Consider the following 12,477-nt stretch of genomic DNA (forward strand, 5'->3'; position numbering starts at 1 on the left):
TTTTATCACTTTTTTATTCTATTATTTGAAATGCTTTTAACTCTAATTAGTTAACATTCTGCATATACTAATTTGAAAACAGATATAGCCTCCAATTTATGTCTTTAGAAGAAAGAGAAACATTTAAAGAAATTACTATATGCATCTCCAGACTTTTTACAACTTTCTTCAAAGTTCTACGTGATTGGGCTGTAGCGTAACTGCAGTAACATGTCTTGCCTCTTGACCTCAGCTTACTCCTCCTTACTGGCTCACTTTCTTCTCAGATACGTCAAGAATGTAACAGACTCAGCCTTTGCATTTGCTGATTTCACTGAAACCATCTCTATCAGACATGTGCAGTGTTCCCTCAGTATATTCAGGATTCTTCTAAAATGTCAAATCATCAAACATCCCTTTCCAGATCACCCTACCTAACAAGAAACCCTGATTTACTCTGCCTTTGTCCTGTCTTATTTTCTTAAAAATGTGCATCATTCTTGAGAAAATACACATATTTCGTTTCTTGGGAATGTGTATCTCTTACCCCTAATTAGAGAGTAATCTTCATGAGGGTGGGATCTTTACCTTAGTCACTGTAAAATTTCCAGTGTTTAGAATATTGAAATACAGGGCATTTTCAACTGGTATTTGTGTAAGTAATAGATAAATGGAAGAAATAGATTAATTAGTCTTAATAAAATGTAAGTAAGACCTAAAGTAATTATAACATGAAATAATGACCTTCAACACAAATCATGTGAACTATAATATTATGTATGATGGCTATGATTTTTGTAGGCCATGTTTGAACTGATTGATTTGTTCCTTTCAGAAGCCCAAGGAGTTGGGTTTTATTATTACTCCTGCATTGTAGAGGGACGATAGATAGTAGCTACGTTCCAGATTCAGTTTATACAGGTAGATAGGTTCACTGTTTTATCCAACATTTTTGTGTACAAATTTGGCAAAACAGTTGGTTAAATAGCTGATATGTTTTTTGATACAGAATAGAGATTATGCAATATCAGGAAATTGGTTCAGGGTTTTTATTTTTTGTTTTGTGGAGCTTCTTAGTGATGGTTGTGGGGTTATTGGTTTCAAACTTTTAGAAGTAAAATTAACATATTATAGTAATTGGAGGTAGCAAACAATATGCAATATGTGGTACTTAGGATCTTAGGAAAACATAGGACAACCAGAAATAAGAAAAATGCTGAGGCAATGTATTGTTATGAAGGGGTATGTAAAACTTTGATTTAGGCTTACCATCAGGGAGGATAATGTCTCATCATCCTCAAGTCCTTGTGATGTTGAGCATCTCCTCCAGCAATTCTCTTTGGTAGCATGTTTTCTTTATGCCCAGACTATCTGCTGCCTTAGGTAGAACCATAGGCCAAGTTTTGTTTCACAAAGCATGATAGTGAATCAAGAATAATCCAGGTCAAGTATATACTATCCGGTTTACCTCATCCCAAACCAATATCTGATCTGTCACATTAGTTTCTGTTCCATTTGTTTATGTGAGCTTAATAAGTAGCTTAGACATTTTCTTACTTACATTCTCTCATGGATTTCCAAAAATCCATAAGATTGAGTTTTGATTAGTAGGATTGACTGTAGATTATCTGAATGTTCCATAATGTGTGTATGCTTTTGTGTGTGTTTGTATGTGCGCATGTGTGCACGTGGTTTCCTGGAAACTAAGACCAAATTGCTTGATATAAGAAAAGGATACTAGAAATAGAAGAGATTTTTTAAATGGGAAAACAAGGCATTGAAGAGGGACAGTTTATATGAGGTGATAGAGAATTTAAAAAAAAAATGTCTATGATGCCAAAGAAACACAGCTTCACTACTGTAATTGTTGCTAGGTATATAATGCAATTTTTCTATTTCCCTCTATTTTTTCTTTATTAGAGTCTTCTCTGGGCAAAATTGGCCTCCATTGATCTGAAATATCAATATTTCAGGTGTGTAAAGTGATGGGAGTTAGGGGAAAGTAGAAGTAGAATAAACTAGTGTTCTTGAAACCCAGATCTTTATTAAAATCGTTTTTGAGGACTTAAAAAATATAGATCAAGGGGACACATTATCAGAACTGGGACCCAGTATCCTCGCTACCATCTCCCATCTTAGAGTAGGGGAGGTGGGTGGCATAAATCTATATGGTTAACCAGTGCTACAGTTTGTCACAGTGATCGATCAGGATGGGAACAACTTCCATTATGAGGCTTTGTCCCATGCACAGTCTCATTCTTTTCTCCATTGGCTGTGGTGAGAATAAAATAGCCACTTTCCTTTGACAATGAGTCCCACCTATCTGTGCAGTTAGAGCCAAAAAAGAATGTGTTCTCAGCACTCTTTCTTCCATAGCTAAAGACTGCAAAACACAAAATTGCCTTGAGAGCTTTTGTTGACGTCACCTTAATCTGATAATAACCCAGCTCCTTTCTACCTGCAGTTTTCTGGCAGGCTGGGGATGTGTGGCATTACTTTAAGTTGTATTTCAGGGCATATTTCCACCAATCCCTCCACTCTGTCTTTAGTCTTCCCATTTTACTCCATCTTCTAAATAGCCGCTTTACTGTGCCTTACCAATTGAGCATCAACTATGCGATCAATATCACTATATGTGATTAATATGTGACACTGGCAAAATAATTCTGTTCTTTGTCTTGCTGTTGCTGAATCTGTCTTAATGTCAGTGCTTTGCATGAATGATAATGATGGTGATGATATGGCATAAATAAATGCCAGTCGTATTACCTGAGTCTTAGAGCTTTGGTGCCATCATTAATATATACACTTAATTTAAATAGGAATCAACACTAAAAGCCCAGACTTCACCAGTATGCAATATATCCATGTAAGAAAACTGCACTTGTACCCCTTACATCTATAAAAATAAAAAATAGATAAAGGAATAAATAAACAAATGGAAATCAAGTAGTATATCTGTATCACAGAATTTACTCTTGTCTCATTCAGTTTGGTTTGTTTATTTAGAGTTAATATATTTCAGTAGAACAAGGAAAAGTACACAGTGGTTTTTTAAGATTATAATTATAATTTCCTGTGAAAATTCCAGCTTAGTGTTCCATTTCTCTCTTGCTTTTTGGTGGCATCGGACTTATTTTACATGGTGATCCAAAGCATATCACTGAATCTGCAAATCAATTCAAAACTATTATAATTTGCTTGTGCAAATGTCTTATGTTTTCTGTTATGTTAATGATCCAGATGGCAACAAGAACTTGTGAAGCAAATAATACAACATAATTTAGACAAAAATATACATGACATATTTATGTCTGATATTGAAAAATGAAGATTGTATAATGTATTGTGATACAACTTAAACTTTTGGAAGCAAGTTCCTTTTCAAAGTTTGAATTATTGTTCTGTCAGTTATTTATATTTGTTGTCGAGCAAACTTTTGGATCTAGATGTTGGATCTACATTCTCATTGGTAATATAGTGACAATAAAAGCTACCTTTCAAAGATGTTTTAAAACCTACGGAAAATATCTCTAGAGTATGTGGCTCATAACTTATACATAATCAATTCAAATCATAAAATTTTTATCGTTATATCTTTAAAGTCAAAACAATGAAATTATCACAATAATAATCACCTTTCTATATATATGAATAAGATTTTGTTATAATTAAAATGACTTAGGCCAGGGGCGGTGGCTCACACCTGTAATCCCAGCACTTTGGGAGGCTGACATGGGTAGATCACGAGGTCAGGAGATTGAGACCATCCTGGCTAACACGGTGAAACCCTGTCTCTAATAAAAATACAAAAAATTAGCCGGGCGAGGTGGCGGGTGCCTGTAGTCCCAGCTATTCGGGAGGCTGAGGCAGGAGAATGGCAGGAACCCGGGAGGCGGAGCTTGCAGTGAGCCGAGTTGTCACCACTGCACTCCAGCCTGAGTGACAGAGCGAGACTCTGTCTCAAAAAAAAAAAAAAAAAAAAAACAACAACTTAAAGACTTCAGGTTTTTGGAGGCAAATATTTTTTCTCATACATATTTTCTAGAAACTTGACCTACTGCATAATCATGAGCACAGGCATAATCTACACCTTATACTTATTTAGTGTTTAAAAAGTGTCATTCTACTGAGGTTGTGGGTTTCTTTTTTCTTTTTTCTGTAAGGTATTACCTTGCTTATCTGTGAAGTTTCTGCTGGCCATTTAGCAGTTCCAGATGGCATGATTTCCTGTGGCCTGAATTCTTGCACATAGTGCACTGTCTTAGTTCTCCTCATTTGTGATCCACATCAGGAAGAGGCTCCACTGCTACATATGATGAAAGGCTAGCAGGCCATCGACAAATGTCACCTGGACTAAAATCTTGAAATGTTTTCTTCAGACTTGTTTAACTGCTGCGTATATACATTCACCCTGCGAGAAGAGGAAAACAACATTCAATTTCAGTAGGGTAGGAATCCGTTCATTTATATTCCAAAAGAAACACTCAAATTATAATCCATAATAGTTGTTCTATTATAGATGAGAGTGGAGTGTGTTCTCGTAAAATGGCAAAGAACTGGTTGATAAGAGGTCACCCTAAAGTGTTCTTGAACCTCTTTACTGATATTTTCCTGCATTATGTCTTTGCTAATCCTGCAGGAAAAATTACCTAGAGTGGTGTATAAGGTTCGTTTGTGTTCAATCCATGCATGACGGCTTTCACATATTTGTTTCACCTGAGATAATGTCTATAGCTATTTACATTTTACTGCTTCTTGGTTATCATTAGAAGACACAAAGCAAGGATATTTACTTTAAAAGATGACAAAGATAAATCACTGGTTGAAACGGAAGTGTGCACTTTGGAGTGGAAATATAACCAAGTCAGTAATTTTTAAAGGAGGAATTTAGATTTTATTACAAAGTGTTCAAAAAAACGAAAGCTTCAAATTTCATAATTTTGGTACTGGGGTGATGCCTAGAAGTTAAAGATAAATCTTTAGATAACTCAACAAAATGCATGCCAATTTCTTGTTTATAAACTGAGTTTGACAAAATTGGGTAAAATTAAACTTTAGCTATGTTGGTAAATTTAGTGATAAATGATGTTGATTAATTTAAAAGTCTACCATTTTATTTGCACATGCTACTTAATAGTATGTACACATTTGTCCTCATGGTCAATCTTCTTCATAAACGTCTATTTAATTAATTCATTAATTATCTCAACATAGACAAATGTATTCTAGGAACTATGAGACACACAGGAAATATAACAAATAATGTGTTCATATTGAGGAAATATACAAGTTAAACAGCCAATTAAAATACAGAAGAATGTTCTGAGGAGTACGCCATACATTTTATACTGTAAGTTAAAACTCTAGAACTTCAAACCTTTGTATTCCCCCAAACACACACACACACACACAGACACACACACACAGCCTCACACACAGACACGCACAAACACAGGCACACACACACAAAAGTATATTTTGTATGCTTCCTTTAAGTGAGAATTTGCATATGAGATAAGAACAAAAAATAACATAAAATCAACTATTGAGAACAGACCTAGGTAAACATATTAAGATTTGTAATTTATATAAAATGTTTCTATAAGAATTATATGTAAAAATGGTCTGGAGCAGCTAATTTCTAATATTCATTTTTTTAGAGGGTTTCTTAGTCTATTTTTGCTGCTATAACAGAATACTTGAGTCTGAGTAATTTAAAAACAATACAAATTTCTTTTTCGTGGTTCTAGAGACTTGGAAGTCCAAAACCAAGGTGTCAGCAGGTTCAGTGCCTGGTGAGGGATGCTTTCTGCTTCCTAGATGGTACCTTGTTGCTGTGTCTTCATGTGGAGGAAGAGTAAGATAGAATGAGGGAAGGAAAAAAGGTGGCCCAAGCTTTTGTTTTTATAATGAATCCAGTCCCATGATAACTGCATTAACCCATTCATGAGGGTGGAGCATGCATGGCCTAATCACCTCTTAAAGGTCCTTCCGCTTACTGCTGTAACAATGGCAGTTAAATTTCAGCATAAGTTTTGGAGGTGAAAAACATTTAAATCATAGCAAAGGCATAATATTTTAAATTCTGCCCTAGGACATAGGGAACACACATGCACACATGCGCATACACACCCATACACACACACATGCATGCACATATCACTTTTAAATCTTTTTGTGTGCCTTCTTCCTCCGAGTACTTAGTACTGACAATTAACTTCAAGGCCAGACAAAAAATAATAATAATAATAAGACAATCTTTATTTCTGTTTTCTGAATATTGCCCTAACCCATCCTACATTGCTCCAAGTACTGCGCTATTCTCTGTGGCTTCTCTAAACATTCCGACACATTGTAAGTAGTCTGAACATTAAATTCTCCGCAAGATTCTCAATGTGAATACAGCATGTGTTTAACTGTGGTATCCTGACTGATTTAGAAGAAAATGTTCTATTTTATATGCTCAGAAAGTAAGCTCATCCTCATCAACGTCTCTTAAAGAGCACTTCTTATCATGTAATTTTGGTTCAAGACATTCCCTTTTATTAAGTTTAGTAAGCTAGAATCTTAGCAACGTGTTCAGTTTGTCTTTTCCCTCACTCCCAGCAGCTGAATGCTGTGATCCTCAACAACTCTCCTACTTTTGATTTCCTATCATCTGGTTTTTGATCTATTGCTATACTCTTATTTTGTTCCGTTTCAAGAGGTGACCCTCATCACAATGAAGGCTTTGGGGGGCTCCCTTGTTCAGTTTTTTCAATCATGGGCCAACCCCATCCACAACTCCTACACAATCTTAGCTCCAGTACTGCAGTTAGTTAGGCAGACCCATTTCCCATGCAGCCTATTATGTACACACTGCTGGTCTGGAAAAATAATTCAGCATGTGTGTTTTTAACAGTATATTTATTGATGCAATTCTGAGCCTGTCCTATGAGGGACCATCAGTGTCATTGTAATAAGCCTGTCCTATATCTCAAAAGCAATTATTTATTAAAAATAGTTTCTTATTCTTCCAATCAGCTCAAGGTAAAGGGAATAAAGGTTTTAGTCCCAGTCAATTCAGATTCATTAATGGATCTTTCCTGAGGTTGTTGAATGATTCATGACTAATAATATGTTCTTGAACTTTTCTGAGCTTATTATCACAACCAGAAGATCAAGATCATTTCTAATGGGAATTATATGAAAGTGGTTGAGGAGGCTCTAATCAGAGATCAGAGCCCAAAACACCTACATCTAACAGCAGTGCAGTTGCCTCATTCATTTATGCTGCTTGCGATGGTCTGAATATTTGCATGCCCCTTAAACTATCATGTTGAAACCTAATCCCCATTGTGATAGTATTAAGAGCTGTGGCCTTTGGGAAGTGATTAAGTCTTGAAGGCAGAGTCCTCACGAGTGAGATTAGTGCCCTTGTAATAGAGACCCAACGGAATTTGTTTGCCTTCCACCATGTGAAGATGCAGCAAGAATGGGGGTCTTTGCCAGACACCAAATGTGCCTACACCTTGGTCTTAGACTTTTGAGTCCCCAGAATGGTGAGAAATAGAGTTCTGTTGTTTATAAACTACCCAGGAGAAGGTATTTTGTCATAGCAGCTTGGATGAAGACGCTTGGCTTTTAGATATTATCTCTGTGCTAAAATGGCTAAACTGAATGTCTGTCTCTCAAAGACAATTTCTTGAATATTGTATATTCCTACCAGGTTCAGATTTTAGTCCTACCTGAAGTCTCTCCTGCATTAGTTCTATTTACTACCCAAAAAAATCACACAAAAACAAAATGACTTCATTGTCTCCTGTGTTTAGAATATAATTTGTAAACAATGTGCTTGTATAAAGGCAAAGAGTTAAAAATAATAACAGAGAAACTGTAAAAAAAAAAAAAAAAAAAAAGAGGTAAGATTGCAAATGATAAATCCTAAAACATATTTACGACAGTGGCAGCTTTTAACACATTTGTCTCTGTTTAGTAAATTTCACCCCATCATTTTGCTTTTATTTCAGAAACATCAACATGAATATTATCACTTAATCAATGTTAATGTCCTAAGAGACTATATAACAGACCTGCGGTTCACTACCTACCGGAATTTTTTGTTGAGTGTAAATAAAATGAAACAAAAAAGAAAATAAGCCATCAATACGATAATTTTTGTTTCTATTGAAAACTGCTCTAATTCAAGAGCATTTGACTACTTGCAACCAGGGAAACTAAAAACAATGGAAACCTTTAATAACCCCATGTCAAATATTGAAAGAATGTAAAACGATCTGATTTTTATTTATAAACATTTGGCACATTTCTACTGTACAGCCACAAAATCATAATATCAAATATGATGCTTTTATAAATTGTACCTTTAAACTTGCCCTAAATTTTTAATAGAATTTATTACCAAGATTTCTCAGTACTTTCACACCTAAAATTGTTAAAATGTTCATCATCCCAGTATTTCATATAAAAATGAAATATGTATTTAGTTCAGTGAAATTGGGCTCAGTTAAAAAAACTGACTTCTTTTTACATTTTGCTATTTGGTTATGATATAAAAATTTATTTTAATATTTTCTTTTTTTTTTTTTTTTTTTTTTTTTTTGAGACGGAGTCTCGCTCTGTCGCCCAGGCTGGAGTGCAGTGGTGCAATCTCGGCTCACTGCAAGCTCCGCCTCCCGGGTTCACGCCATTCTCCTGCCTCAGCCTCCCGAGTAGCTGGGAGTACAGGCGCCCGCCACCTCGCCCGGCTAATTTTTTCTATTTTTAGTAGAGACGGGGTTTCACCATGGTCTCGATCTCCTGACCTTGTGATCCGCCCACCTCGGCCTCCCAAAGTGCTGGGATTATAGGCGTGAGCCACCACGCCCGGCCTATTTTAATATTTTCAAAAGAATTTTAAAGCAATACCAATTTTGTCATTGTGTATTTGATTAATAGCTCTTTTGGGAAGGAATTACCCTAACAATTACTGTAGGTATTCAAGTAAAATTTTTCTAGTTCTATTTTAATATTATGTTATGAGATAAATTTCTTTTACTTTCCTTCTTTCTTTTATAAGAGGAATTATTTATCTTCAGAATTCATAAACATAAACCTCAAGATATGGTCCTATATGAATGATAAAATGAATTTCAAACTGTCTAAAGTGGAATGATTTGCTGTTCTAACTGGATTTCTATACTTGTGAAGATAAATAAATGGATGTATTGTTTCTAATATGCTAACCATCCAAATACACACACACACATATATATATATACCCATATGTAGATATATATTTATATAGTAGGAGAGTAGCTTTATTTTTCTTCAACATCCTTCTCATCAATAAGCTGACAATTAAAACCATATTTCTCTAAACTTTGTTCTCATATTGAAATCCATATTAAAACTCCAGCAGCACAAAAGCATGGTAACAAAAAGTGTTGAATATAAAAAAATCAATTACAACCAAAATAATCCCAATTGAAAATGCATTTGAGAACTCTGTTTCTACAACAGTTATTATTAAAGTTTGAACACTTACTGGCTTGGTATAAAATAAGTGAATAAAATATATCCAGTTTGAACATTTCATTATCTCCAGTTAAATATTTCCCTCTTCTTGAAGTTACCATTTTTTGAAATAAAATAAATGGTTTAATCTATTCATCTATATGGCAGGTAAGGTGAAATAAATGTGTTTTTGGAATTTTGATTATCACAGAATTATAGTATTTGCTATTTTACCACAAATATTAAATGTATATGGTCCTCATGGCCCTGTGGAGTTTTTTGCAACATATTAATATTGTTAGATTATTTTCTATTACTGTTAAAAAAGAAAACACTGGAGCTTATTTATGTTAATGCATAACTCAATACAGTTTGTGTGTGTGTGTGTGTGTGTGTGTGTGTGTGTGTGTGTGATAGAGACAGAGAGAGAGAGAGAGAAGTTGAGATATTTTCAACCCTATATTCCTTACCTTACATCCAAATCTCTGGATCCAAATTCCAAAGAGGCAAAATAACAGTCCATCGTTCAAGTATGTTGTGAATGACGATGTGAATGCAGAGTGTGAGTGAAGTTATAACCTCAATCTTCTGAACCTTAGACTGGTGAAATTTGTTGTTTGTTGTTTGCTTGTTTGTTTTGAGACAATGTCTCGCTTCTTCACCCAGGCTGGACTGCAATGGTGCGATCTCAGCTCACTGCAGCCTCTGCCTCCCAGGTTCAAGTAATTCTCCTGCCTTGGCCTCCCCAGTACCTGGGATTACAGGCATGTGCCACCACAGGTGGCTAATTTTTGTGTTTTTAGTAGAGACGGGATTTCACCCTGTTGGTCAGGCTGGTCTTGAACTCCTGACCTCAAGTGATCCACCCACCTTGGCCTCCCAAAGTGCTGGGATTACAGACGTGAGCCATCGCACCTGACCTGTTTTTTGTTTATTTGCTTGTTTTTATATATATCGTAGGAGAAAAGAAACCTAAAATTGAAGAAAGACTCAAATTCCAGTCCCACTTCTGATCTTTAATATATTTGTAACTGAAGCAAGTCTATTATATTTTGTGAATTTTAGCTTTCTCATTTACTTAGTGGGTATAGCAGTAATTACTTTAGTGTTGTCATGGATATCTGGTGGTTTAAAATATATGAAACTGCTTTTAAACTGTTCCATTAAGAATCCATTGCTTCAATTTTATGAATATTCTTCTGTTGTATATGTTTCTCATATACAGTTAAAATATGAAAGTATTGCTCAGTGCTTTATTTAATTAATTTTAGATTTATCAGTGTAGTGGTAGGTCATGTGATCTATGTATATCTCAAAATCATATTAGTTATCATAGGCTTAAAACTGAACTTTGTATTAAGATTTAAACACTGTATCTTATTGGAGCTGGAAGAGATAATAACCTGCTGTTCGACTTCTTTGCTTCTTCTTAAGCATTAGATTTTCGACTGAGCAAAATAAAAAATTATTCCTCTAAAGATGGAAACCTCTATGTCTGTCAGTTTCCAAAGTATTTCTCAATGCTATTATGGGACTCCTTGAGGGATACTGGGAAATGTTAGATGAGGAAGATTTTCACTATCTCTTGTGCCCACAATTTTAAACCTTCTATCCCCTGAGTCCTGCCTCTGGAGATGTCATGCAAGCTGGAAACTCAGCCAAATTCAGACTCTGGAACTGAACATGCAAAGCTATGCTCTGTGTGGAGTTCACACACTGTTGGTTTGTCCCTGTGGGTCTTTGTCAACACTGTGTTTCTTGTAGCACAATTAGTTAGTTATTTTAAAAATGAAATAAATAAACAATAGTTTCTCTAATGTGAAAAAAAATCTTGCATACATCATGTAGATGAAATTGAGAAATAAGGCAAAATAAACTTCTGGTAGCAAGCAGTGAATTAGAAACAGCTGCAGCAAAGACGGTACTAAGAGAGAAAGCGTAATTAAACCAGATGTTGTAAAACATGCAATTTAAAATGATATACAACATTGATTTTAAATATAAATGTAAATAAAAGGGATGGATCAGAAGTATAATTAACACCAAAAGGAAACAAAAATAAACTTGGTAAAAAATAAATTAGAATGATATACCATAATTGACTTTTCTCAGACAACAAGATATTTCTTAGTGAAGGGAGATTTTTCCTGATTTTTAAATTCAGTGCTGCTCAATCAAATATGCATTTAACAGAGTCTCAGTAGGCCCTTCAATGATGATAAACCTCAGAGACAATAAAACAAGGAAAATGTGCTTTCTTAACATTAAAAAAATACAGTCCAAGCTATTCTCTCTCTCTTTTTTTTTTTTTTTTTTTTGAGACAGGGTCTCAGTCTCTTACCCAGGCAGGAGTGCAGTGACACCATCAGGGATCCCTGTAACCTCTGTGTCCCCCAGGCTTGGGTGTTCCTCTTCCCTCAGTTTTCCTGGTAGCTGGGACTACAAGCACAGGCCACCATACTCCACTACTTTTGGTATTTTTTTTAGAGACATGGTTTCGACATGTTGCCCAGGCTGGTCTAGAACTCCTGGACTCAAGAAATCCACCCATTTTGGCCTCCCAAAGTGCTGCAATTACAAGCGTGAGCCACTGTGGCCAGCCCAAGCTATTCTATTTCATGCTTTCAAAAAATTTTTGCAATCCTAGGGACTAGGGAACTCAAAATAATGAGACTTATTTAAAAATATTAACTTAAACACTGATTTGCTCAAATTTCTAATCTTAGCCTAAATTTTTTCCTCACATTGACTACCACTTTCCTTTCACCCTGAAACTAACTAAGTTCAGCTACATTTCCTGAAGAACCACAGGCCCATACATGTCTCCTCCTGATCTTGCTTCTCCTTCATCAATTTAGTACCAGTCTGTGCTTGTACTTTATTGTGCTAACTGCTGTCAGGTCTGGTAATTGTTATATTTGAAATTGACGCCCAGGCTCTCCACATCAGGGATGGCTATTGAGGTGAGAAGCAGAGACTAACTCATTGGGAGAAGTGAGG

At 35.4% G+C, this 12,477-nt stretch overlaps 1 long non-coding RNA gene across 1 annotated transcript; it reads right to left on the reverse strand.

Moving 5' to 3' along the window:
* Positions 1 to 2,967: 2,967 nt before the first annotated feature.
* Positions 2,968 to 4,387, reverse strand: LOC135969812 (uncharacterized). Its single transcript, XR_010585219.1, has 2 exons — positions 4,153 to 4,387; positions 2,968 to 3,148 (listed from the first exon to the last, which is right to left on the reverse strand). It is a non-coding gene; the product is annotated as an uncharacterized lncRNA (long non-coding RNA).
* Positions 4,388 to 12,477: the final 8,090 nt, after the last annotated feature.

Source organism: Macaca fascicularis, chromosome 3 (genome assembly GCF_037993035.2).
Source record: "Macaca fascicularis isolate 582-1 chromosome 3, T2T-MFA8v1.1".
Classification (NCBI taxonomy): Eukaryota; Metazoa; Chordata; class Mammalia; order Primates; family Cercopithecidae; genus Macaca; species Macaca fascicularis.